This window comes from Nyctereutes procyonoides, unplaced genomic scaffold (genome assembly GCF_905146905.1).
Source record: "Nyctereutes procyonoides isolate TBG_1078 unplaced genomic scaffold, NYPRO_anot_genome, whole genome shotgun sequence".
Classification (NCBI taxonomy): Eukaryota; Metazoa; Chordata; class Mammalia; order Carnivora; family Canidae; genus Nyctereutes; species Nyctereutes procyonoides.
This window is the reverse complement of record NW_026575126.1, coordinates 35669797-35697147: the sequence shown is the minus strand read 5'-3', so window position 1 is coordinate 35697147 and position 27351 is coordinate 35669797. Positions and strand designations below refer to the sequence as shown.

General features: G+C 46.5%; 1 long non-coding RNA gene across 1 annotated transcript; it reads right to left on the bottom strand.

The window, feature by feature from the left end:
* Positions 1-2008: 2008 nt before the first annotated feature.
* LOC129519108 (uncharacterized) lies at positions 2009-27351 on the bottom strand. Its single transcript, XR_008666347.1, has 2 exons — positions 27237-27351; positions 2009-3019 (listed from the first exon to the last, which is right to left on the bottom strand). It is a non-coding gene; the product is annotated as an uncharacterized LOC129519108 (long non-coding RNA).

The window sequence follows — 27351 nt, the reverse complement described above, 5'->3', positions numbered from 1 at the left end:
CTATGCCCACAAATTGTCCTCTCTTACCGTGGGCAACCTTCCCCAATGGGATATTACTCAAAGTCATCCGACTTCCTCGTCCCACTCCACGTCCAGAAGCTATGGGATGGAAAATCTTTTTTTCCTCTGATAGTTTTTAAGTTTTTCTTGTGTATTCTCAATGTTCTGCAGATCTAAACATGGATAGGTGAGGATTTGTTATTTATTCTACTCAGTGTTCAGAGGGCACTTTCTGTCTGAGGATTCTGGTGAATTCCTCCCTATTAGCTCTTCAGTCTTTTCCACCATTTGCTCCGTTTTTGGAACCTTTTCTTGGATGGAGCTTCTCAAACTCTTCCATGTCTAGTAATTGCCTTTTCATATTTTCCATATTTCTTTTTTTTCCCTCTCTCTCGTGCTGAGTTCTGGGTTAATTCCTCAGCTCCATCTTCCAAAGCACTAATTGTTTGTTCAACTCTGCTTGGTCTAGAGCTTCCCCCATCTGTTGTTTTTATTTCACATAAAGCTCTTAGACAATGCCTAGAACATAGTGAGCGCTTAATACACGTGAGATGTTGTTTCCACATGTTTGGAGAAAATAAGTGAGTATGGGTGTGGATAGAAGCGGTGCTCAAAGCATTAACTCTGAGGACCGTTTGGTAGCAAGTACAAGTCCAGGGTTCCTGAGTGTGTTTGTTCCTCTTGCTCAAGTCTTCTCATGGCTCCTCATGCTCCTGTCCTCTTTGGGTATGTGATTCCTGTAGTCACCAACCACTTCCAACACATGTCATGTACAATGCTGGTGGGAAGTAGGGTTACTGTTATAGATGCTACCATTTAGATGGGTGAAAAGGAGGTGACACACAGTGGTCACTGGTCCAGCATTTAAACCACAACCAGCTGGACAGGGATGGTGAGGTCAGAGCTGTGGTTGGTGAATATCACTGCGTGTTGGCAAAGAGTGAGTTCCTTGGTCACCAGGCTGACTCTTCACGTTTTGCCTATTGATAGTATCTCCCTTGCCCACATCTGCAAGACCCTTCATAAGCAGAGCAGTGGAGAGGATTCTCTGCCTCACAGCTATCCTGCCTTACAAATCACTTCCTGCTGTCCAGTTACCTGAGAAATACCTCATCATGGAGTTGTGAAATGATAGAAATTTCTGGGGAATTTGGTGGAAAAAAACTGATTCTAAATCACATCCCACATCTACTGTCTTTCTGTGTCTTTTCTGTGTCTGGGAAGTGCTTGGGAATCTGTATTTTTAACAATCATCCCAGGTGGTTCTTATCATCATGAAAATTTGAAAAAAAGAAAGAAGATTTGAAAAATAATTACCTTAGTGGTTGAGCAATCACACACCTGAGTTTGGCAGACTTGGGCTTTATAGCACTGCAACCCTAAAACACTTGCTTCTTCTGGGCCTACACTACATGTCTCTCACAGCACCCTCCCAAAGGCTATGAGAAATCATCGACATATTCTCTCATCCTCGTATTCTTTTTTTTTTTTAAGATTTATTTATTTATGATAGACACAGAGAGAGGGAGAGAGAGGCAGGGACACAGGCAGAGGGAGAAGTAGGCTCCATGCCGGGACCCCAGGACCCGCGCCCCAGGCAGAAGGCAGGTGCCAAACTGCCGAGCCACCCAGGGATCCCTCATCCTCGTATTCTAGTACTGAGTCTCCCAAAGTGTAAGTCTGAATGACACATGATCTGAGTCCTATGAGCCACTGGAAAATAATCTAACTGACTGGCTTGATAACATAAAAACAGGAATGTGGGGCATCTGGGTGGCTCAGTGGTTAAGCTTCTGCCTCTGGCTCAGGGCGTGATGGTCCTGGGATCGAGTCCCACGTCGGGCTCCCTGCATGGAGCCTGCTTCTCCCTCCGCCTGTGTCTCTGCCTCTCTCTGTGTGTCTCTCATGAATAAATAAATAAAATCTTAAAAAGAAAATTCCACACCCCAGTTCAGGTTCCAGTTTCTGTATTTCTTGTAGTGGTAAGTGATAGGAACACAACTCAAGCTAATTTCTGCAAAAGAGACATTTATTGGAAGTGTCACCCAGCCAGAAGAGCAGGGATGCAGCTGACCAGTCCTGCAGAGACTTCTCCCTGCCCCTCTGCCTTGCTTTTCTCTGTGTGTCAGTGTCATTCTCTCCGAGAGGCTTTGTGCTGATGGCAGAAACATGCTCCTGGCAGCTGCTATGACTCACCTCTTTCCGCACCAATACCGAAGGATAGGGTTTGTATTCTCTAATCCTAAAATTTTTAATTACAAAAAAGGCTCTGAATGGCTTAAACTGGTTGGGGATCTGACTTGATTTTGGACTACCTGTTTATAAGGGAGGAGAAGATGCATTTCCCAGAAGAGTCTTTTCTGGGTAGACAGAACAATAGATGGGCTCTGCCCAGAAAATCAAACAAATGCAAATTAAAATGGCATTAAATCCCACCAGAATGAAATGAAATGAAGATACCCAATGCAGTTTTATTGCTGGGCTAACAAATCACTAAAAAACTTAGTGACTTAGAATAACCCAATGTATTCACTTATATTTCTATAGTCAGAAGTCCGACACATCTTTTTGGCTAAGATCATGGTGTCACCAGGGTCGTGTTCCTTCTGGAGGCTCTAGGGGAGAGTACTTTCCTTGCCCCTTCCAGCTTCCAGACCCTCCCACATTCCTTGGCTCATGGCCTCTTCCTTCTTAAAAATCAGCAACCTAGGGCTGAGTCATTCTCACTCAGCTGTCTTTCTGGTTCCCTTCTGCTTCCTTCTTTCACTTCTAAGGACACTTGTGATCATATTGGGCCCATCTGGGTAATCCAGGGTAATCACCCCATCTCAAGATCAGCTGGGAAGCAACAATGCTCCTTTGTTATATAAGGTGACCTACTTAGGTTCCAGAGATTAAAGGGGACATCTAGGCACAAGGGGTGAGACAGTGTATTTTTCTACGTACCACAGCTGCTAAGAGTGTAGTGAGTAGATCCTCTCAAATTCTTCTGGTAAAGGTGTACATTTGCACAAAACTTCTGGAAAGAAAGTTGGTAGTTTGATAAAATAGGCCTTAAAACGTTCATATTGGTTCTTTCAATGATTCTAATAATCTGTCCCAAAGAAATAATGCTAAATATGTGTGGGGGTGGAATTTATACACAAAAATGTTCATTACCACTCTACTTATACCACCAAAAAACTGGAAATAACCCTAATGTCCAGTGGCGGTAAGGCTAAGTAAACCATATGACATCCATATAAGGAAACATTTTGTTGACAGTAAAAAGTTTGTTTCTGAGAAGCTTTTAATGAAATGAAAATATTTGTGTGCCCTGATGTTAAGTAAAAAGAGGAGGACGTTTGTACTTTCTGCTCAATTTTGCTGTGAACCTAAATCTGCTCAAAAATAAATAAATAAATAAATAAATAAATAAATAAATAAATAAATAAAGTGGGGCGCCTGGCTGGCTCACTTGGTGGAGTATGCGACTCTTGATCTTGCAGTTGTGAATTTGAGCCCTATGTTGGGTGTAGAGATTACTTAAAAATAAAATCTTTAAAAATAAACAAATAAAATAGGCTCCTTAAAAAAAAACAAAGTCTATTACTTAAAAACAAAAACCAGGAGTCTCAATTTCTAGAAATATGATCATGCAATCCCCATGTTCAACACCAAGTTTTACAAAATCTGGATCATTGTGTAATGCCTGTCAGAGCCTTTTTGTGCATTTTTTGCTTTCAGTGTTTGGAACTTTGTTTTGCCTTATAGTATACACATTAAAATGAGAATAAAAAAGAGAAGATCATAGATACAATATGATCTTATATATATATATATTAAAAAAAACCTAGAAAAGAGAAAGTTAATGATGATCGTTACCCTGTGGGTGGTGGGATTACGTGCAGGTGAATTTTCCCTATGTATCTAGCTTTGATTTCTTTCTAAATTGCCCCTTACATGCAGAGAATCAAGTTGATCATCATCCTTCATGCATGGCCACTTCTATTTATTTATTTGGTCTGTTTGCTGGTTATTTTGATAATTGAAAAAGTACCCCCACACCTAGCATTCAAAATGAAAGCACCCCAAAGCATACCCAGAACCTGAATCCCATATTTCTTTTTTTTTTTTTGCTCTCCTTTTTATATAGTTTTATTGCATCTATTGTGCGATTGCCAATACCCTTTCAAAGCCCTTTTCTTTCATTTTCTTCCTAAGAGTCTTAAGAGGAGGGAAGCATGTTTATTCTTAAAAAGAATTCTACATTCGAACAGGAAAGGTGGATAGAATAGTAACTGACAAAATGCCCTTTTAACTATTTATTCTTCAAAGCATCTATAATCATTCCAGTTTTACCCTTAGTTCAGGAGTGGTAGTTCAACGCCTGGGTGTGTGGTGATCAAATCCCACTCATGGTGAAGGCAAGTGTTTGAGGAATGTGGGACCTGAGCCTTTCTTGTGGGGACACCCACTTTCGCTGGTCTCATTCTCTAGACTGTGTTAAGATGGTGTCAGGCCATTTCTGCCTCATGAAACACAGTTGACCCACCTGGAATCCAGATGAATAAATTCAAGGACAATAGCCCAAGCTTCTTCAGGTCAAATTAATTATAGCCCCCGCCCCACCCCACCTCGTCGCCCTGCTTGACATCCATGTTCAAGAATTTCCCTTTTAGATCCCTGGGTGGCACAGCGGTTTGGCACCTGCCTTTGGCCCAGGGCGCGATCCTGGAGACCCGGGATCGAATTCCACGTCGGGCTCCCGGTGCATGGAGCCTGCTTCTCCCTCTGCCTATGTCTCTGCCTCTCTCTCTCTCTGTGACTATCATAAATAAATAAAAATTTTTTAAAAAAAGAATTTCCGGGGATCCCTGGGTGGCGCAGCGGTTTGGCGCCTGCCTTTGGCCCAGGGCGCGATCCTGGAGACCCGGGATCGAATCCCACGTTGGGCTCCCTGCGTGGAGCCTGCTTCTCCCTCTGTCTGTGTCTCTGCCTCTCTCTCTCTCTGTGACTATCATAAATAAATAAAAATTTTTTAAAAAAAGAATTTCCCTTTTATCTCTTAAACACTTAGTAAAAATTTCACCTGGAGACTTCTCATGATCATCAGCTATATGTCTTCAGACCACTAGGTCTTAACCTAGGCATGAAGAAAACAAAAGATGGGAATCACTTGGGAAGCTTTTAAAAAATACAAATGCCTGGAACCAACCCCATTCTAAGAGTTTCTGTAGGGCTGATACAAGAATTTTTTTTAAGATTTTATTTATTTTTTCATTCATGAGAGACACACACAGAGAGGCAGAGACACAGGCAGAGGGAGAAGCAGGCTCCCTGCGGGAAGCCCGATGCGGGACTCGATCCCAGGACCCTGGGATCATGCCCCTGAGCCAAAGGCAGATACTCAACCACTGAGCCACCCAGGTGCCCTTGATGCAAGAATTTTAAAGTACTCCCCCAAAGGCCAGCTACATACTCTTGGTTAAGAACCATAGTGTCACACAAGGCTCATGCCTGTCTTTGTCTTTGCCAAACTCTTCAAGGCAAGTCCAGCTCCCCAGCTACCTGGCTTTTAGCCCTGTGTCTCAGGAAACAGATGTGCATCTTTTGTTTTCCTCATGCCTCCCTGAAAATTGACATTCACCTTCTGACTATCAGGAAAAGAGCCAACCGTCCTTGAGAGATGCTGGTGTTGGCTGTTTTGCATACTTTGGCCACAGTAGTTTCCTGCAGACATTTTAGATCTCTTTCTTTCTTCTGGCCAATCTCTGCCTATTGCTCTGTCTCTTTTTATCTCTCTATCCCTTCCCATCTCGCATTTCAGATTACCCTGCAGGTCAGCTTTGTTCTTTTCCCCATAGAACAGGCACCTGCAGACTTCCATCCTCCACTTCTGAGACCTAAGAGGCAAAAGGATTTCTCTCTCTAGGATTAGTTTGAAAGATGCTGCAGAAAGACTTCATTTGAGAGGCAATTCAAGTAATGGCTTAGAGCAAGGGCTCCAGAGCCAGAGTTCCAATCCTGGCTGTGTGTAGACAAGCAAATTACTTAAACTCTTTGTGTCTCTGTTTCCCCAACTGTAAAATGATGATAATTATATCTACTCCACTGAGCTTTGGGGAAAATCAGTGAGCTAATGACACACTCAGAACAACTCCTGGTATGTGGTAACTATTGTATAGATAGGTGACCATACCCTCCCACCGTGGATGGCCCAAGATTGTTGTTGTTATTGTTTTTTAAGATTTATTTTATTTATTCATGAGAGACATAGACTGAGAGAGAGAGGCAGAGACACAGGCAGAGGGAGAAGCAGGCTCCACACAGGGAGTACAATGGGGGGACTCAATCCTGGGACCCTGGGATCACAACCTGAGCTGACAGCAGACACTCAATCACTGAGCCACCCAGGGGTCCCCTCAAGAATGTTTAATTTGCTTTGCTTTATGAACTCAACTCTCTGAAAGTAGAAGAGACATGATGAGCTCTGTTGCTGGACCTAATTCTACATGTATCAATATTGGTTTACAATGTAGAAGTGATATCAGGGAGCCCTTTATGGTACAAAAGGGACTTGGGCCAGTAGGACATATTTCGCCATGTTCACTTCACTTAAGGAAAGCAGATTTTGACCAGTTGGGAAATTTGCATGAGTCAGAAAGTTCAAAGGAGAATGTGGTTAAACAAGGACATAAATCTCCAGAAATAAAATTCTCATTATACTATCACAGATTAATCAAGGAAGCATGCTTGGCCACTCTCTCCTCCCCATCCTTTGTATGTTTCATCCCCTTCCAAGTACTTTCCATATGACATCCCAAATTTGCCTTGGCCTTTCTTCTCATCCCCACATCACCCACCCGCTCTTGCTCAGGCTACCTTTATTTTGCAGTGGAGCTGTAGCTTCAGCTCCCCAACTGGCCTCTTCCTGCCAGCTCTGCACCTTCCACAGTTTCAATGTGTTCTTTACCCTCTACACTGCAGCCAGAGTAATTGTTTTGAAATACAAATCTGATCGTATTCTTGCCATCCCTATCCCACTTCCACACCCTAAAACCACTCAATGGCTTCCTGGAGCTTTCAGGATAAAGAAAAACAGCTTTAACAGCCTACTGGGCTCTGCAGAGTTGGGCCATCACCTGTCTTTCCAGCTCTACCAGATCCACCTGCCCTGTCTCATTCTTTCCACTGTTGTGGGCCTTCCTTTGGGCCCACGTGATCCTCAAGTCTCCCTGTGCCACAGGACCTTTGAATGTGCTAGTTTCTTCCTGGAACACTCCTCCTCTTGCCTTTAAAAAAATAATAAACTTTATTTTTCAGAGCAGTTTTAGGTTTACAGTAAAATTGAGAGTACAGAGATTTATCATATATCCTGTCTTTCCCTACTACACACACACACATACACACACAAGCAGCCTCCTCTACCATCAAAATCCCACACCAAATTCCTACACCAAAATTCCACACCAAATGTACAATGGATTGTATACTTTTTACACTACACTCCATGAATCAATATTGACACATTATTATCAACCAAAGTCTATTGCTTACATTAAGGCTCACTCTTGGTGTTGTACATTCTACGGATTTGCATAAATGTATAATTATAAATATCCACCCTTATGGTATCATACAGAATAGTTTAACTTCCTTAAAAATTCTCTGTGTCCTACCTATTCAACTCTCCTTCTGCCAGACCCTTAGCAACCACTGATTTTTTTCTTCTTCTTCCATAGTTTTTGTGCTGAATAGTATTTCATTGTCTGGACATATCACAGTTTATGTATCTACTCACCTACTGCAGGACATCTTGGTTGCTTCCAAGTTTTAGCAATTATGAATAAAGCTGCTATAAACATTTGTGTGTGTGTGTGTGTGTGTGGACAAAGTCTCCAACACATTTGGGCAAATTATAAGGAGTGTAACTGCTGGATCCTATGGTAAGAGTATGTTTAGTTTTATAAGAAACTGCCAAATTATCTTCTCAAATAGTGGTGCCATTTGCATTCCAACTAGCAAGGAGAGCTCCTGCTGCTCTGTACCCTCGTCAGCATTTGACATTGTCAGTGCTTTGGATTTTGGCCATTCTAATGGGTGTATAGTAGTATCAAATTGTTTTCATTTGCAATTTCCTGATGACAGTGATGTTGAGCATCTTTTTATATGCCATTCACCATCTGTATATTTTCTTTGATGAGGTATCTGTTCAGATCTTTTGCTCATTTTTTTAAAGATTTATTTATTTATTCATGATAGACATAGAGAGAGAGAGAGAGGCAGAGACACAGGCAGAGGAAGAAGCAGGCTCCACGCAGGGAGCCCGACTCAGGACTGGATCCTGGGACTCCAGGATCGCGCCCTGGGCCAAAGGCAGGTGCCAAACCGCTGAGCCACCCAGGGATCCCCTTTTGCTCATTTTTTAAAGAGGTTTTATTTATTTGTTTGCTTGTTTGTTTATTTATTTATTCATGAGAGAGAGAGCATGGCGAGGAGCAGAGGGAGAGGGACAGACTCCGTGCTGAGCATGGAGCCCAATGTGAGGCTCAATCTTAACAACCCTGAGACCAGGACCTGAGCTGAAATCAAGTCGGTTGCTCAACCAACTGAACCAACAAGGCATCCCTCTTTTGCTCATTTTTTAATTGAATTGTTTTCTTCTTTCTTTTTGACCTCAGTAAACATTTCCTCTTCATCTTTTAGATACTAATTCAGTGATCCCTTTTTGCATCTTAGACTAGATTTAAAAAAAAAACAAAACTCATAAATTCTTAGAGTGCTTTGTACCTCTTCTTCACAGTTATCAGAGTTGCAATTTTACACTATTTGCTTGAATATTTGAATACTGTCTGTTTCCCTGAATCTGTAAGAGCAGGGACCACATGGCTTTGTTCTCTGGTAAATCAGTAGTGCCTAGTACCCTGCCTGACATGTGAGGGGGTGACAGGAGCATTTGTGGAGTGAGGAGTAAACTAATAACCTCGCTGAGAAAGAAAGTAGAGTGGAGGACGAGGAGTCATTTAAAGAAACCACTGCTAATACAGGGTGAGTCCTGAATTTCAAAGAGCATGTCTAACAGTGGGAGGAGGCAGAGGGCCAAAAACAAATGCCAAAAAGCACAAACCTGTGAGGCTGGTGTCAAGAATACTAATGTGTAAAATGAGCTGAGCCTTCAACAAATGCCTGAGACCACAGAAAGCCTGATTTAGAAAATTATTTGGAGCAAGAAAAATAACAAGGAAGAACCAGGCCCCACACTTAGTGGAAGGGGCATAATTTTTTAAACACATAATGTTTTTCTCAAGAATAGTAATTCTTGGGGCATCTGGGTGGCTCAGTGGTTGAGCGTCTGCCTTTGGCTCAGGTTGTGATCCCGGGGTCCTGGGATCGAGTCCCACATCGGGCTCCCCTGCGAGGAGCCTGCTTCTCCCTCTGCCTGTGTGTCTCTCATGAATAAATAAATAAAATCTTAAAAAAATTAAAAAGAGTAGTAATTCTCAAACTAGAAGTGTAAGGGCAAATTCCAGAAGAAGAATATCAAGCCTAAGATCAGAGAAGAGGTGTGGGAGCATCTGGCGAAATTATACAAGCTTCAGCTTCAGAGGAATCTCATCAGAATTTGGAGATAAGATTACAGAGCCACTGTCCATGAATTCTGAGAAATTTGGGAAAGAAGCCAATAGCCAGGGAAACACGAGATGTTTCTTAGTTTTCAAAAAGGGAAAGAATGTGCATTTGGGTTAAGTTTAAGTACCTCTGACTTCCAAACGTGACATTGATTCATGGCACAAACGTGGACCACAAGTGTGATGGGATACGTAGAGAGTGGAATTTCCCATGTTCCTACCTTGATAAGCTACCGTTTCAAGGACAGCAGCCAGCAAGGCGGAGGCAGATCACCTCGGAGGACGCCCTTGTTCCTACAACGATGTCACGAGTGAATGGTACCTTCGGTCATACAGCTGTAGGCAGCGGGGTGCCGTCACCCCGAGAACACGATGTAACTGAACGTTCCCGCTGGCCTACAGCTTGACAAACGCCGTTCTCCGTAGTTTTGGCCCGCCTCGCTGGTTGCCGGAAGCAACTGGACAGATTTGCACAGATACAAGGAGCCCGGGACGAAAAGGGTCAGGACCCACCTCTCGGCCTTGAGGCTAAATACTGTTGGATGTTCTCGGGCTGAACCAGCCAAGAGCCCCCCACCTCCCAGAGGGCACCTAACTGCGCCCAAGGGGAGGTGTCAAATGTCCCTTGATTATTTGCCAGCATAGTGTGTGGCTGAGGCTGATGCACCCTCCGCAGCCGAGGACCCGGAGGAAGAGCCCCGCATGGCTCCGTCCTGTGTGAGCACGACGCGAGGAAGCTCAGGCGCCCGAGAGCAGGGCTGGAGCGCGGCCTGGGTGGGGTGCGGCGGGTGTGGCCTGTGGTTCTCGCAGCTCCGGGGGCGGCAGGGAGCCTGGTCCCCCAGCTCCGTGCTTGCTGCACAGCGCACACGGGCAGCAGGGGGTAGCGGTTTTCATTGAGTTGGTGTCCTGGGCTGAACAGTATTTCTCCCCCCACCCCCCTGCCCCCCAAATTCAGGTTTATCTGAAACCTCATAACATGAACTTATTTGGAAACAAGGTCAGTGTAGATATAATGAAGATGAGATCATTCTGGATTAGGGTAGGCCCTAAATCTAATACAACTGGTATTCTTATAAGATGAGAGAAGGACCCACAGAGACACCCAGGGAAGGAGGCCACGTGACCACGGAGGCAGAAATCATAGTGAAACACGACAAGCCAGGGAACACCAAGGATTGCTAAGAAACACCAGAGACTGGAAGAGAAGCATGGAACAGATCTTCCCTCAGAGCCCCGGGGAGGAACCAACCCTGCCAACACGTTGATTTCAGGCTTCTGGCCTTTCAGCTGTGAGAGAATCCACTTTTATTGCTTTAAGCCATCAAGCTTGTGGTACTATTGTGGCTGTCCTAGAAACAAATTGATTTGGGCATGTAGGGATTCAAGATATGAATCTGGAAAGTAAGAAATGATTTGAATCTTATTTGAATTCCAGTCTGGTAAAACAAGTTATGCCAGTTCCAGATTATTAAGCTGTTGTTTTATCTGTTCTGATAAATCAAGAAAATGCTAAAATGACAACGTCTTAGAATATTTTTGTGGATAAACCAGAGAAATGTGGGTTAGATGATAGCCACAAGTATGAGAGTTTATTAGCTAGCTGAGCACTCTTTTGGACCGATTGATTGATGTCGACCCACTGAAGATGGCACGCCTCTCATTCCTTTATAGTGACTTGGATAAGACTTGGAATGTGTTCTTATTAAATATATAAGTAATATAGAGTTGGTAGGGATAAGATGATAGATGGCAGATCCCACATCCAAATCAGTCAAGATAGCTAGAATGAAATTTTATGGGGAAAAAATGTAAAGTTAGGGTTCAAAAAGTTATCATGCAAAAGTGAACTGCAGGAGATCTGTATTGAGAACAATTCAAATGGGAAAATTTCTAGACATTTACAATTGATCCCAGCTTAAAAGGAGACAGCGATATGCCTTGGTTACTCAAAAAGGCAATACAATTTTAGACCACATTGATACAGATTCACTAATAACAATTAATTCTGTAATCAAGTTCCTTACCAATGGTTAAAATGATTTTCATATAAGTTATCAAAGTGTTTACTGGGGAAACCAGACAATTCATGGTTAACTTTGAGACATAAGAATGACGAGGTACATGTACTGGTGAGGGAAGGATTCCCAAGGAAAATGCCCAGAATACAGGAAATACAAAATAAGCAGCCTTGAGATTCCCAACTGTTCCTTCCCAATGAAGCCCTTCTAGACTGAGCAGTCAGAGACGCTGGAGCCAACCAGGCAGGAGCTGCAGGCACGGCACTGTGCTGACCACAGGGTAGACTAGCAGATGGGCAAAAAGGCATGAGCAGAGGCACTGTCTGACCAGCCCAGACCTCACCAGCTCTCTACAGTCAACTAGGTCAACTGATACTTTGTAAATCCAACACAACATCTGAAAGACTACTTTCTAACTTTTATTTAGAAATAATATTAGACTTTCAAAAAAGTTGCAAAAGCATTCCTATATACCCTCCACCCAGCTTCCCCAAATGCTAACATCGTACACAACCATAGTACAGTGATCAAAACCAGGACGTTAACATTGATATCCTTAGCTAATTTACAGATGCTATTCAAATTGAGTCAATTGGCTCACTCTTCTCCCTTTTCTGGTCCAGAACCCAGTCCAGGCTCTCACATGGCAGTTACTTGTCATGTCTTCTTAGTCTCCTTCAATCTGGGATAGTTTGTCAGTCTTCTGAAAGATTTTTCCAGAGTAAAGTTAACAAACTAGAAAATGTCTAGAATGGTGAGGGTCTGGAAAAGCAAGAACCCCAAGCAACTGTCGCCAAAACTGGAGCTGTCAGCCTCGAGTGGAGAAGTGTTAAGGGGGCACATTACTTGTCTTCAAAAGCCTGAAGGACCCTCACGCAGAAGATGGAGTAGAGTATTCAATATTGCCCCAGGGGATGGAAATAGGACCAAGAGGTGGAATTCCTATTAGGAAGATTTCAGCTCGCTACTAGCCAGAACATTCTGTCAGTTAGAACTAACTAATCATACACGGGGCCTTGGCAGAACTAGGCAGGATCCAGGCAGAAGATAAGCCTGGGTGATGAGAAGCCAGAGAAAGGGAAGGGGGGGTGAGAGCAGGAACAGCCATGGGGCCACTGGCAGGGCCCTCCTGCCTTAAGGATGTCCGACTCAGCAGGGAGAGGAGAGCACACAAAGGTTTGATTGCCAGGTCTAGTTGAGTAGGTTAGCAAGACAACAGCAAGAACAGAGCGCACTTCCTCTAACAGGTTTGCTGCCCAAGTCCACTATTAACAGGCAGTAGGAGGCTTTGCCCATAGCCCTCCCAGCAGACTGTCTGTCCAGCCTGCTCACTCTTGCAAGCTCTCTAACTCTCATGAGGTGGAGGGTGTCCCCAGAGGGGCAGAAATTATATTCTTAGGTCTGGGAATTTGGAGTCGGTGCAGAAACACAGGGGCCCTTCCTAGGGGGTATTGGGGCATGCTGGGGCTGGAAAGGTACCAGATCTGTGGCATAGACTCTAGTCTGGACAGTTTCTATGGCTTCCTGGCCTGAGGTCCTTCAAAGGATGTTAATCATATGTATTTGAAATGCATATCATTACTGAAAAACAAAGCCAACCAAGTGGTAACAAGGAAAAGCAATTAGTTAATGTGTAAGTTAAGATCTCACATGTCTGTTTTTCAAAACCAATCAATAGCCAAGATTTTTCTGCCAGGTTAGCTAAGCAAACATTTAGTCCACCAACATCCTCGTGAGAAAGTAGCTCATGAGAAAGTAGCTAATGACCGCATCACAATGCAGCACTGTCAATCCTGTGTTCTTGTCCATCTACCTGGCCGCAGATCGATGGTAGGTCTATCTTGCCATTCATCCATCCATCATCTGTCCTTCCAGCCATCCATCTACACCTCCATCCATCAAGCCAATATTTGTTTAACTTCTACTATGTGCCAGTCCTATGTGGGACACTGGAGGTATAACAATGAAAAGAAAAATCTTTCCCAGTCTCAAAGTGCTAGAGGTTGAGTGGGACCTAGAGGGGGATGGAGGTAACAAAACAATGAAACCATCACTGGGTGAAACATAGACTTAAACTAAGAAAATTTGGATTTCCATTTATAACTCCCCAGTTGAGCAATTTCTACAGATGATTCAAAGTCATCTGTAAGGAGGGAGGAAAAGTTATTCGAATTGCCATAGGCAGGTTCAGATTTTATGTGACTCATGAGAAATTCTTGGGATTGGAATCAGAGTCAACGGAATTCAATTTAATGAATTTGCACTGAGAGGAAAGGAATCAATACCCAATACTTCAATACTACTTTCTCAAACCCAAGATTATGAGAGCCTCTCTGACAAGCTGACCTGAGGACCACTGGTGGGAAAGGCCCCCAGAGCTGCCACCAGGAGGAGAGGCAACTGTGAAGAGGTGACTTGATCGTCACCTTCCAACCCAGATGCGCTAGCAGGATGACCTGTGTGTAGAGGCCCATCTGTGGAGTTTTCTGCATTGTGACCTGGAGAGCATGGGAGTGTTCTCCCTTGAAGAACCACCAGGGTCTGTGCAGAGATCTGAACTGTTGATAGTATTACATCTGTGAGGGTGGGGAGCAGGGAGGACTGTCTGTGGTCCATGGTCAGTGCTCATGCCTCAGCTGCAGGCACTTCTCTTTTGCTCACAGGCCCCCAGAGATGGCTCGCTTTCCCAGCCATAAACTGGGAACATTGCAATTCCCTTCTCAACAGAGTTCTTCAGACGCTTAACAGCTACATGGAGAAGCTACGTGGGCCAGATATACAACTAGAACAGGGATGTGTTTTGGAAACCAGCTCTGCCAGCATTTTCACATCCTTAGATGGGTAAGCAAGCATCACCTCCTACTAATTTTCACTTTGATCTTGGGTGAGAAAAGTTGTTGACAGAACCCGAAATCGTTTGTTGTTTTGCCCTACTTCACACAGTAATTTCTTTGCTTTTTTTTTTCCTTCCTGTTCTAACATTTCTAAGCCTAACTGTGCTGTAAACTAGGGTAACACAATGTACCTCATAGAGTGACTGACAAGGTATCGAGTGTCTACTACTAAGGCAGGGCTGGCAAAGGTGCAGCATGCGCCAGAAGTCAATTTCCACCCCGGTCCTGTCTTGCTCCCATCCTTAGCTCTGATGCGGTCAAAGTACTCAAGACCAGCTCACCAGCAGGGGCCCTTAGGTGGCTCAGGTGGTTAAACATTTGCCTTTGGCTCAGGTGATGATCTCAAGGTCCTGGGATCGAGCCCCCGTGGGCCTCCCTGCTCAGCGGGGAGTCTGCTCCCTCTCCCTCTGTGCTCTCTCTCTCTCTCTCTCTCAAATAAAATCTTTTTAAAGAAGGGAAAAAAGAAGACCAGCTCTACAGTTATTGAACACTTGTCATAATAAGCCAGGCACTGTTGCTATGTGCCCTTTTGTGTTAACTCATTTCATTCTCACATCAGCCCTATAGGATACACACAGTTGCTACCCCCGTTTCACAGGAAGGAAAGAGGAGCACAGAGAAGTTCAGTAACCTGGTCAGCATCATACAGCTGGGAAACAGTAGAGCTGGTATACGCATCCACATGTTCCATTCCCAGAGCCCCTGCTCCCGAATAATGTATGATGATGCCTTGTAGTGTGTGTGGTAGAGACACAGACTCATGAAATGAAGGTTACTTCTTTTTTTTTTTTTTTTTTTGAGAGAGAGAGAGAGAAGGAGAAAGAGTGAGCAGGAGGGGGAAAGGGAGAGGGGAATCTCAAGCCAACTCCACACTGAGTGGGGTCTGACACAGAGCTCAATCTCATGACCCTGAAATCATACCCTGAGCCAAAATCAAGAGTCAAATGCTTAACCAACTGAGCTACCCAGACACTTGGAAATGAAGGTTACTTCTAATCTGTACCAAACCTTGGCTGAATGGTGCTTAGTTCCACCTGCTTTTCTCTGCCTTTCTAAATCATCTCAGTGATGTTTTAATCAGCTTGTCTCTCTTGATTTGTTTATGCTGCTCACCTCCTCGGGAGTAATTTGACCTTTTACACTTTAACAGTACTAAATGGTCACATGCTTATGAGAGAGAGAGAGGGAAGGAGAGAGAGAAACAAGATTAACATAATACCATGTATCGTAAATAGTAGCCTGGGTCCAGCTGGACATAAAAACTCAGGCCAAATTGGGGCAGGGCAGGGTCAGGGAGGAGGATCCTCTTTTGAGTAACATGTTTAGAAACTAACATTTTGCCCTCAAAAGGCACAGTGCAAAATAAGAATTTCCCATGTCAAAGAAGCCTGGGAATGGTACAGACTGCAGCTCCAGATATGATGATCAGTGTGAAACAGAAAGAGGTCCGGCGTAGTTGGTGCCAAGGTAGAGGATGCAAGGAAGACAAGACATATAAGCGTCACTGTGGAAATCCATGGTGCCAGGAAACATGCCCAGAGGCACGAGGGAAGGGAGTGCCCAGACCAAGGATGGGGGGCAGTGGGCGGCGTTTACTTAAAGGGACTCTGCTAGGCTCTTCGCCTTGGTGTCAGAGACAGGGGTATCCTGGCTTTCATATAAACTGAGGTGAGCTAGCCCACACTTATGCTTCGGGCAGTGATCATCCCCCTTGGTGAGTATCAGGATGCAAAGATGAACCAAGGAGCCCCTTGTCATTGTTTTCAGACTCCCTGGTCATCGGAGAGCTTCTCCCTCCCCTCTGCTCCTCCCCCTGTTCATGCTTTCTCTCTCTCTCAAATAAATAAATAAATAAAATCTAAAAAAAGAAAAAAAGGTGAACCAAAGATCACTCCTCAGGAAGTTTACCATCTACTGGGACAGATGGACCGGCAGGCATATAATGCCCATGCTGTGTAACGATTGCTTTTGTGGACCTGGGGAAAGAGGAGCAAAGAGAGAAAGCCAGGCCCAAGATGATGTCTGGGCTGTAGCTTGGAGCACAATGTGGTGATTTCCAGGTGGGTGGCACTGGAGGGTCATCATTCTAGCAGAGACACGGTATCAGCAAAGGCGCTGGGGTCTGAGTGAGTTTGGTCCGCTCTGGGAATCATGTTGTTGCCTGGAGCAGAGGGTCTGTGATAGATGGGGCGGGCAGGGTGGGCAGAAGTCAGGTCATGGATATGGCCTTCAGTTTACCTTGAAGGTGCCACCTCCTCTGATGGTTTGTAAGAACTTTGAAGGGGATGGACTTTGCCTGCCTGCATGCCACTGGTCCCTGGAGCAGGACTTTTCACTATTTTTTCAAACGACAAGGTCACAAGCCATCAGTAGATGATGAAATCAACTTAGCTTTTTCAAACTACATTCTTAAAAAAATAATAATGAAATCGATCAGAACAGGGCTTTTCCAATGATCTGTCATTCACAAGCTGACTTTTTTAAAAAAATTCCAATCTGTCATGGACTGATACTTTTGTAAACTGTAATAAAGCAATAAAAATGAATTAGTAGAAAAGGGATCATGCTCTTGGATGTCACAGCAATGTCAAATTGCTATAAAAGTTAAAAAACAAACAAAAAAATGCTTACTCTTGGGACATTTGGGTGGCTCAGTGCCTGAGCGTCTGCCTTTGGCTCAGGGAGTGATTCCGGGGTCCCGGGATCAAGTCCCACATCTGGCCACCCGCGGGGAGCCTGCTTTTCCCTCTGCCTGTGTCTCTGCCCCTCTCTCTGTGTCTCTCATGAACAATAAATAAAATGTTAAAACACAAACAAAAACACTTACTCTTGAGTAGCTCTACTGAGAGGTAATTCACACACCGTACAATCCAGGCTTTGAAGTGCACAACTCATTGGTTTTTAGTATATTCACAGAGTTGTGCCCTCACCACCACAGCCTATTTCAGAACATTCACATCATGCCTGAAAGACGACTTCCACCCATTAGCAGTCGGTCACCTTCCCCTCCAGCCTCTCTCCCGCAGCCCTTGGCAATCACTAATCTACTTTCTCTATTTGAGATTTGTCTGTTCTGGATACTACATGCAAATGGAATCATACAGTATGTAATCTTTTATGATTGGCTTCTTTTTTTAGCATAGTGTTTTCAAGGTATGTTGACACTGTAGTACTGATCAGTACCTCAGCTCTTTTTATGGCCCAGTACCATTCCATTGAGTAGATCCAGTCCATCCTGTCGACCCATTCATCAATTGATAGACATCTGGGTTGTGCCTACCTTTTGGCTGTCACAAATAATGCTGCTGTGAACATTCACATACAAGCTCTTGAGTGGGCATACATATTCCCTTCTCTTGAGTACATACACCCAGGAGTAAAGTGGCCAGGTCATAGAATTCTGTGCTGCTCTCTTTGAGGAAACGTCACATGTTTTCCCGAATAGCTGTACCATTTCACATTCTCAACCAATTTTTTCACATCCTCATCAACACTTATCTTATAGCTGTCCTCGTGGGCATGAAGTGATATCTCTTTGTGGTTTGCGTTTGCATTTCCCTGATAGCTAATGATGTCAAGCATCTTTTCATACACTAAACACTTACTCTTAATTTCTGCGCTTATTTCCTTCCTGGCTGGTGATAAGCAGTTCACAGTCCTCGCTGCAAACAACACTGGACTGGAAAATGTGAGAACATCTCACAGAAGGAGGTTAGGTGGTGTTTCAGAAAACGTTCATGTCAGTTACATCACACGTATATGTGTCTGGGATTGAGATGTAAAGTGTATTTGTGTTTCTTACTCATGGAAAGCCTCCCCAGCCTCCATCTTCGTGGAGAGTGGAACAGCCTATCCTTGAACGGGGTCACTGTCCTTCCAAACACATGTCATGGCCAAGTGCCACTGCCCCAGCCCTGGGAAAATCTGACCGGCAGCTTCAAAATACGAAGCTAATCAAAAAAGGTTTAAATCCCAAAGCAATTTAATTAATAAAATCAACCCACTCTTTTGAACCCAGTGAAAACTTTAAAAGACTTTTTCTATTGTGTTTTAATGCCCAATTAATTTAACAAAAGTTTTTAATACCTGATGTTATTTCATGAAAATGTGATTGCTGCAAAGAGTTGGTTTGTTCTGAAGTATAAGCAAAGGCAGGTCATGCCCTGGTGGGAGTGTGTGTGCTTAGCACTCGCTTGTACATGTGTTTATGCACAGGTTCACACGTGCAAACGTCCTTGCTTTAACGGATGGTACTGCTTATCCATATTCCCTGCAGCATTATTCACAATAACTAAGCAGTCCACTGAAAGATAGGTGGATTTAAAAAAGGTGATACGCGCAAGCAGTGGAATGTTAGGCCGCCTAAAAAAATAAGGAAATCCTGTCACATGCTACAACATCTTGGCGGCATCATGCTGAGTGAAATAAGCTAGTCACAAAAGGGCAAATAATGTATGGTTCCACTTACATGAAGTACTAGGGTGGTCAAAACCATAGAGACAAAGTGGGGTGGGGGGGCAGGTGCTGGGGGAAGGGGCATGGGGCACTGTCAAGCAATGGGTACAGAGTTCTGTTTGGCAAGATGAAAAAGTGCCAGAGATCTGATACGCAACAATGTGAAAAGACTTAATACTGCTGGACTGTACACTTAAAGACAAAGGTGATAAATTTGATGCTATGTATTTTTTTTAAGATTTTATTTATTTATTTATGAGAGACACAGGCAGAGGGAGAAGCAGGCTCCCTGCAGGGAGCCCCATGTGGGCTTCAATCCCCGGACCTGGGATCACGACCTGAGCCAAAGGCAGATGCTCAACCACTGAGCCACCCAGGTGTCCCACTCTACGCATTTTTTTAAAACCACAATTTAAAGTAAAAATTTTGTAAAAGATGATGCTAGTCGCAAGCAACATCACTTGACAGAACTTGGGTGTTGGAGCTCACACAATTGGCTATAAAGCCCTGCTCTGTCCCTTCGGAGCTTTTGGGTGAAAACATCAAACCTTGAGTGCTTTCAGCAGGGAAGCAGGTGGTTCTCAGTGCTAGCAGGTGGGTCAGCTGGGAGTCAAGCGCCTGACAGGTTGAGGGGAATCCAAGGGGCTGTGACTTCCAGGTGCAGTATGCAACCATAGCCCCTTCCCATTGCACATCTGTCTGCCTGTCTGGCTGTTGTCTGGTCTCGGGGAGCCAGTTGAGAGCACTGTGGTGGTAGTACCTGGAGCTCTCTGTGGTCCCCCCTCCCTGAGGATAGCCTCCCAGCCACTCAGGTCTGGGTTATTCCCTCTGAAAACAAGATCCTTGGAAAATTCTCTGAAGACCTGAAGTATCCAGTCTTGGGGTTCCTTGTGAGAGTCTTTTACCAGCTCAGCACAGCTGCCTGCTTCATAGGAGGCAGCCAGAGACAAACTGCGGGATTTTAGGTGTGTTCCAAGAGCAACAGTGGGGACTTTCTGTACCCAGGAAAATTTCCCAGCCAGTCAAGGCCTCATCTCTTGGCTCAAGGCTTTGCCCTTATAAAACACACACATTCCTGAGATCATACTAATACTCTTACAATTAATTAATTTCACCGTTTCCTGAGCTTTTATATACAGAATATTCATCCAGACTTATCAGTGACTGTAAAGTGGGGTTATAATCTCTGCTTTTACAAATGAACATTTTAATGAGCACCTACTATACGTCAGGCACTATTCTAGGCTCGTCCTCCCAGGTTAGCTTTCTCTGTGTAGTAAGGGGTTCAGAGACCACACAGAGTCAGGTCTTCTACATGCGGTGCTTTTCCCAGAATCATTTTGCCTCAGTGTGAACCATTGGGCAGGGAGCAGGGTTTCCTGGGAGCAAAGAGCACGGCAGAAAGGTCCCTAAATGAGGCAGGCCTGCCAAACGGAGGAGTGCACAGTCAGGGGTGGCAGGATGGGGGGCCACATGAATGGGGAACCCGGGACTATAGTGGCCTCTGGGCCAACCTGCCCTGCCTGAGGAGCCCTCCCCGTCTCCTCCCTGGGCCCTCTCTCTGATGTCAGGGCAAGATCACTGGCTGGAGAGGCAGACCGACCCGGACTCCGTAAGCCTCAGCTCCTGAGCCAGTGCAGGGCGGATCATCAGAGTGCCCAGCCCTAGGTGGAAATGAGGAGGCAGAGAAATGACGGACACCAAGCGCTTGACATCATCCTGGTGCGTGGTGGGAGCTCAGAAAGTGCAGCTCTGGGCGCGCCGGTCCTCCCCCTCATGGGTCCCTACCTCCTGACCCCCTTCCTCCCCACTCCTGCTCCAGCCAAACCTCCACCCTTGAAAAAGCTGCAGGGAAGGGCACGAGCACTGGGGGTGGGGCGGCTGGCAGGGACAAGGGAGCGGCAGGGCAGCGACAGTCTCCACAAGCTCCCTGTCCTCCCTGAGGAGGCCTGGCCCTAGGGACCAAAGCCGAACTCACGCCTTCCTGGTCACTCCACCAGCATCTGGGCATTCAACGGGGCGTCCCAGGGCCTGTCCCATCGTGCGGAGGGCTCAGAACACCGAAGAAAGACCTAGAGCTGGCAGGTGCAGGGTAGGCCTTGCTGGGCTCGCACCACCTGAGGAGTGCTCAACACAAGCTCAGTCTGATGTGGTGGCGGGGACCCTCCTGCCATTGCTGCTGGTGACGTCCAGAGGAGGTGAGCGGTTCTTGGAAACCCTGCCCCCCCCCCACCTGCCCTGCAATCTTCTCATCATAGTGGGGAGTGTTCCACGGTGGCTGCCTACTGTCATTCTTGGGGAGATGCCTTAACCTATACCCCATCCAGCTCCAGGTCCCTTCAGTGAGACGACAGAGAAGTATCTTCCTATGGAGGCAGTGCAACACAGTGGGAAGACTTAGGCTTGTGTTCAACCTCCAGCCACAATATTTACTGAAAGTTCTTCAGCCTCTTGAAACCTTGGTTTACTCACATCTCTAGTGACTATAACAACACTTACTCTGTGAGGTTATTGCAGGGTATAAATAAGATGACATGGGAAAGTACCTAACACACTGGGTACGCATAAAAGATAATTGACGTACGTTGTTTCCTTCAACTGCTTCTGGAGAGCACATCATAGCTCAGTCGATCAACCAATTAGCACCCTCTTCCTTTTAGACTGTTATTTGGTGCCACATAAATGATTACGGGGGGAAGGAGTAGTCTCAGCCCTGGAAATCTCTCTATATGATTGAGGGAAGCCATAATCCATGGTCTCTACTAGCAAACCAAGATGGTGCCACCCATGCCTCCCCTGGGTCCTACAGACACTAGAAGGCCACCACTGCTGCTCTCAGGCCTGGCATGGCTACGAGGAGTTACTTTCTGATAAGAAAGTGGGGTCTGCAATACTCATCCAGGGCACTCTGTCCTTCTGTTGAGGAGGATCTCCTCAGATGGGTCTATCAATTATCAAAGGCCCTCTCCTGAAACAGAGCCACGCTTTTAAGAAGATTCTGGCTGTCTCTGTAGAAGGCAGAGGTGCACCTCTGTAAACTAGGCTGCTGTGGACAAATGTGTTCTCACGGAGGAAGGGACAAGGCCAACAATCCTCTCCATTTGATCCCTAGGCACAGGGTGGGTGCTGTGCTGTTAGTGGCATAGGGGCCAGAAGCTGATGATGACTTTGTGCGTGAGACTCTGGGCATGTGCAGGTGCTGTTGCTAGGGGATACAGGGGCCAGAGTGTGCTACCAAAGAGGGAAGTGTCACGCCTCTGATAGCTATTATGATTGTATGTTGCCCTCCTAACATACTTTGCAGGAAGAAATTACTGGCATATTAGGAAAGCTGTCAATAAAAAAAAAAAAAAAGGAAAGCTGTCAATAGCAGAAGAGCTGGGCAGCCCGGGGGGCTCAGCCGTTTAGCGCCGCCTTCAGCCCAGGGCCTGATCCTGGAGACCCGGGATCGAGTCCCACGTCGGGCTCCCTGCATGGAGCCTGCTTCTCCCTCTGCCTGTGTCTCTGCCTCTCTCTCTCTGTCTCTCATGAATAAATAAATAAAATCTTAAAAAAAAAAAGATTTTTAAAAAAAATAGCAGAAGAGCTAAGCAGACAAAGGAGCCAAGCTGCCTAGGTTTGGGGCAAGCCCCTAAACTTCTCTGCCTTAGTTTCCTCATCCAAAATGAGGACAATATGTCCACTCCCAGGCAATGTGAGCAGGGCACTGGGAACAGGGCCTGGCGCAGCGAATGTTCTACATAGGCGTCAGCTGCTATTTTTTTTTAGTCACGTAAAATATTTGCCCTTCGGTGAGTTCTCCCACGTTTTCTCCTATCATTAGTGACTAAAGAAAAACTGCCCAGTTCTTTTTTCCATTATTCCACTTCCCATTTCTATTTCCGGCCTTATCTCACTGGCTATCATGTCAGCCCTTCTTGAGAGTGGTAAAAACCACGACGAATATTTGAGAAGCACTGGAGGGTATTATGCTGAGTGAATTAAGTCAATCGGAGAAGGACAATCATTATATGGTTTCACTCATACATGGAATATAAAAAATAGTGAAAGGGATCATAGGGGAAGGAGAGGAACTGAGTGGGAAATATCAGAGAGGGAGACAGAACATGAGAGACTCCTAACTCTGGGAAACGAACAAGGGGTGGTGGAAGGGGAGGTTGGTGGGGTGTGGGGGTGACTGGGTGACAGGCACTGAGGGGGACAGGATGAGCCCTGGGTGTTATGCTATATGTTAGCAAATTGAGCTCCAATAAAAAAAATATACAAAAAAAGAAAAAGAAAGAAAGCTGCGTTTAAAAAAAAAAAGAAATGAAAAATTAAATAAAAAGAATATTTGAGCGGTTCCGAGAAGGATGGATGTGAGATGAGAGTAGCTAAAAGTAGAGCCCTGGCTGGGACACTGGTATAATAATTTAGCTGTGGTGTGAAGATGGCACGACTGTGGATAAAATCCTAGAACCCCATGGGTTGTCACAAGTTAGTTCCAAAATACTTTACAATTTGTTACTGTTTATAAAAGTGTTTTTAGTTCACAAAGCAAACTTACACACCTGGCCTTATTTTCATCTTCACAAAATTCAGCTGCACTGAAGCTTCAGATATGAGGCATGGCCATGTAGTGTTTAAGACAATGGCTCTGGGGAACCTGAGTGGCTCAATGGTTGAGCGTCTGCCCTCAGCTCAGGTCATGGTCCCGGGGTCCTGGGATCAAGTCCCGCATAGGGCTCCCCGCTCAGTAGGGAGTCCCGCTCCTTCCTCTCTCCTTTTTGCTCATTCTCTCTCTCTCTCTCTAATAATAAAATCTTAAAAAAAAAAAAAAAAGACAGTGGCTCTAGAGTTTGGCTTCCTAGCAGTGTGACCATCAGTTACTTAATCCCTCCACACCCCAGCTTCTTCATCTATGGGGGGCAATAATATGATTCCCGTCATTGGCTTGCTTGGCAATGTGGTAAGTCCCCTATAAAGATTAGCTGTTATCATGAATATCCAGGAACTTTACGGCTTGCAAAGCTCTCTCCCGGTTTCACCTGACATTCTTTGCTACTCACACGCTTGTCACACATCCCCTTGCCATTCTCGCTGCAGTTCAAGCATGGGCTGTCCTGTTACCGCGTACCTCATGAATCTGCCTCCATCTTAAAACCCAGGCTCAGTCAGGGGACTGATGCTCAGCACCCTCTTCAAGAGGGGAAAGCTGCCAACCTGAGTGAGTCGCCCTGTTGGGCCCTGGAGGCAGGCTATGAGCTTGGTTCCCCATGCCCTGGGCACCCACGGCAGCCCCTCCAGAGTGGCCATACAGCTTACACTGCTATTCAGTCATTAGTCCAGGGCAACAGGCCAGAGCCAGACCTGCCCTGAGCAACCAGCATACGTGGCCATCTGGCCTAGGAGAGATCCTTTTTCTCCCCACACCGAAGTCTTGGTCTCATGTGGTCTAGCCTGGCCCTGGCCCTCTGCCCTGCTGCCAGGAGGCCCACCAACGGGCCCCCACAGACAGGACTTCACCATGGATTCTGCTCCTGGGCCTGTTTTCCTCATCCATGCCACCGAGACACCCACAGAGGAAGGAAGACAACGGTGACCAGAAGGCAGAAATGAGCACTAGGGACATGTTGGGCACAGCTGCCAGGGCTCTTGAGCAGATGGGGTCCCAGGGGGAGGCTGCTGGACCCCTGGGGAAGCAGACTTCCAGGAGATAGAGGTTTGGAGGAGCAGTCTGAAGGGGTGTCAGAGGAAGAGCAGGATGTGACAGGGAAGAGAAGGGACAGTGTGTGAGAGGTAGCCGTGGAGACAGACTAGGCCTGGGGCAGGGCCGGGAGCAGCTACTTGGCTGCAGTGGAAAATCCCAACCAGAGGCAAGAACTCCATTCAACAAATATTTATGGCACCTACTCAGTACAAAGAAGAGGGCCAGGCTGAGTCACTGGGCACAGCCCTGTCCTGGCACCACAGTGTTGCTGACAGAGGGACATTCAGAGTCCATGAGCAGATGAGGGGCTTAGGGGGGTACAGGAGCCAGGGCAGGTGCCAAGGACCACCTGGGCTTGAGACACCTCAGCCCTGTGGGGACCTGAGCTCAGCAGCCCACGGAGGCCCTGCCCTCTGGCAAAAACTGCTGAGTCACAGACCACTCAGGATGTTGCCCAGGCTAAGCTAGGGTGACCCCTGGGGCCAGGGGACCTGAACCTGCTGCCATAGTAGAGCATGGGGAGAGCAGGGCTAGGGAGAGGCATCACAGGCACTAAGAGCTAAAAAATCCTTTTCCTCCCCGCCTCCAGCCTTACCTCCTAGGCAGGCCCAAAGCTGAGATGCTGAGACCGGGGTGTGGGGCCAGCGTAGGGAATGTGGGGCCGTGCGGGAAGTGAAGGCTCCACCTGCCCCGTTCATCTGTTTTTCACCCTGTCCTTCACCCACATCCTCACATGTCCACCCACTTCTGGCCTCACCCGCTCGCTGCCCCATTGTCCTATTTTGTCCTGTGGCAACAGGGTCCAGTCCCACTGGTCAGGGTGTGCTGGGTGTACTGGCCCTACCCTCTCCTGCCTCACTGTCTCAGTGTCTAGGATTAGCTCTAGAGCATTGTGCAATTCCAGATTCAGGCTTTGGTCTTAGTGCCTCCAGGATCACTCGAGCAGGCCCCCAAGATGTGGGGTGGGCAGCCGTGGATCCCAAACCAAGCAACTCCACAGAGCGGGCAGTAAAGGTCAGAAAGCTCACTGCCTGCAGGAATGCTAACCTGCCTGGTAAGAGCAGCCTTCTGTGGCCATTCCCCAGGAAATGGCACCCAAAAAGGTCAACGCAGAAGTGGGGTTGCTGGTGAGGTGCTATCCCAAGGACGCCTTGCATTTGCAGAGTTATTTGCAGCCCGTGCAGCACTGTCACATATGATCCTTACAGAAACCCCAGCATCACAGTGATCTCAATGCACAGAGGAGGAAACTGAGGGTGTTAAGTGGCTTGGCAGCTGCTAGGTGTCAGAACCTGCCCTTGAACCCAGCCGGTCTGATTTCAGGTCCCGCGGTCTTTCCACTGGACCAATGTCAAGGTTCTTTCACTCTTCACCCAACATCGAATCCAGAGGGTGGCTTGGTGATCGCTGCCCCATCTAAGGCAACCCCCCCCTGCTCATCCAGTCCTTGTGATCTCCACACCCCTGTGCCTCTGCCCAGTCATCCTGGCCCCAGGGTGCCACCTACCCTTTGTCCGGAGGTCCCCTTCCTGTCAATCACTACTCTTCCTTTAAGAAATGCTACCCTCTCTGTGAAGGCTCCCTGTATGACCCAGCACAGCCAACCCCTCTCTCTGGGCACCCCCATCTCTCTGCCCCCGGACCTCCACATGCTTGGATGTGGACTCACTCAATAGCAATTAACCATTCTGCCCATCAGACAAAGAACACTATTCCTTTTTGTCCTGGGTGGCTGTTTGTGGTTGGAAGGGAGGAAGGAAGGAAGGAAATGAGGAAGGAAGGAAGGCCAGCCAGAGACTGGTCTTGTGTCATTAAGAAAGAGCTTACATCAGGAGGGCTGTCATCTTGAGAAGCTGGAGAAGCTGAGGCCAGGAGAAAAAATGACTTCACTGGCCCTTGAGCCACCCGAGGGTCACATGCCCTTCTCCTTTCAGCCTCCCCCGTGAGGACATTACTCAACAACCCCTCCGTTCCACCCACTCTTCATTGCTTTACTCAAGAAAGGGACAGCTCATGGAGTCATCTTTCCTGCCTCTGTCTTTTTTTCCCCCCACTGTCCATGGAGTCTCCCTAGAGCCACCTCTGCCTTCACTGCTATCCCTGGTCCCTGGTCCCAGAGAAGCCCCCTGGGTTCTCCCTCAGACCTCCCTCCCCTCCAAGGGAGCCAAGGGAGCAGCCAAGCGTAGATCAATGACTCACTCTGACCTTTGGGGCCTCGAGCTTGGTGAGGACAATGGCACCAGCAGTCCTCCTGCCCTCCCTCCCTTGAGCCAAGGGCCAACAATCTAGCCCCGTTTCCTGTAGAGCCAGCCCATTTCCATGTGGGACCCTCGAAACATAGTTCCAGGAAGCCCCGAGGGAAGGCCATCCCAGCTAGCTGTCCAGACTGCTGGGTATCAGAGCCGTGGTCTGGACAGCTTCCGACAGCCCCTAACCCCATGACAGCACCCTCATGCTCCCCGCCCTCAGCCTGTCAGGATGCTTGCTACCATTAGAATCCATTCCCCTGATGGAACCCAGCCTTTAGCTACCTTCTTGGGAAGCCCGCTGATCTTGGTGGGTTACTTACCTCTCTCGGACAAGCCAGCTGGCAGAGGTGGGGCCTCTTGGAAAAGCAAGTCTGGAGGAGGACGCTGGCCCCTGGGCCTGGCATCAGGACCAAGAGTGCCCCGGGATTCCCAGGC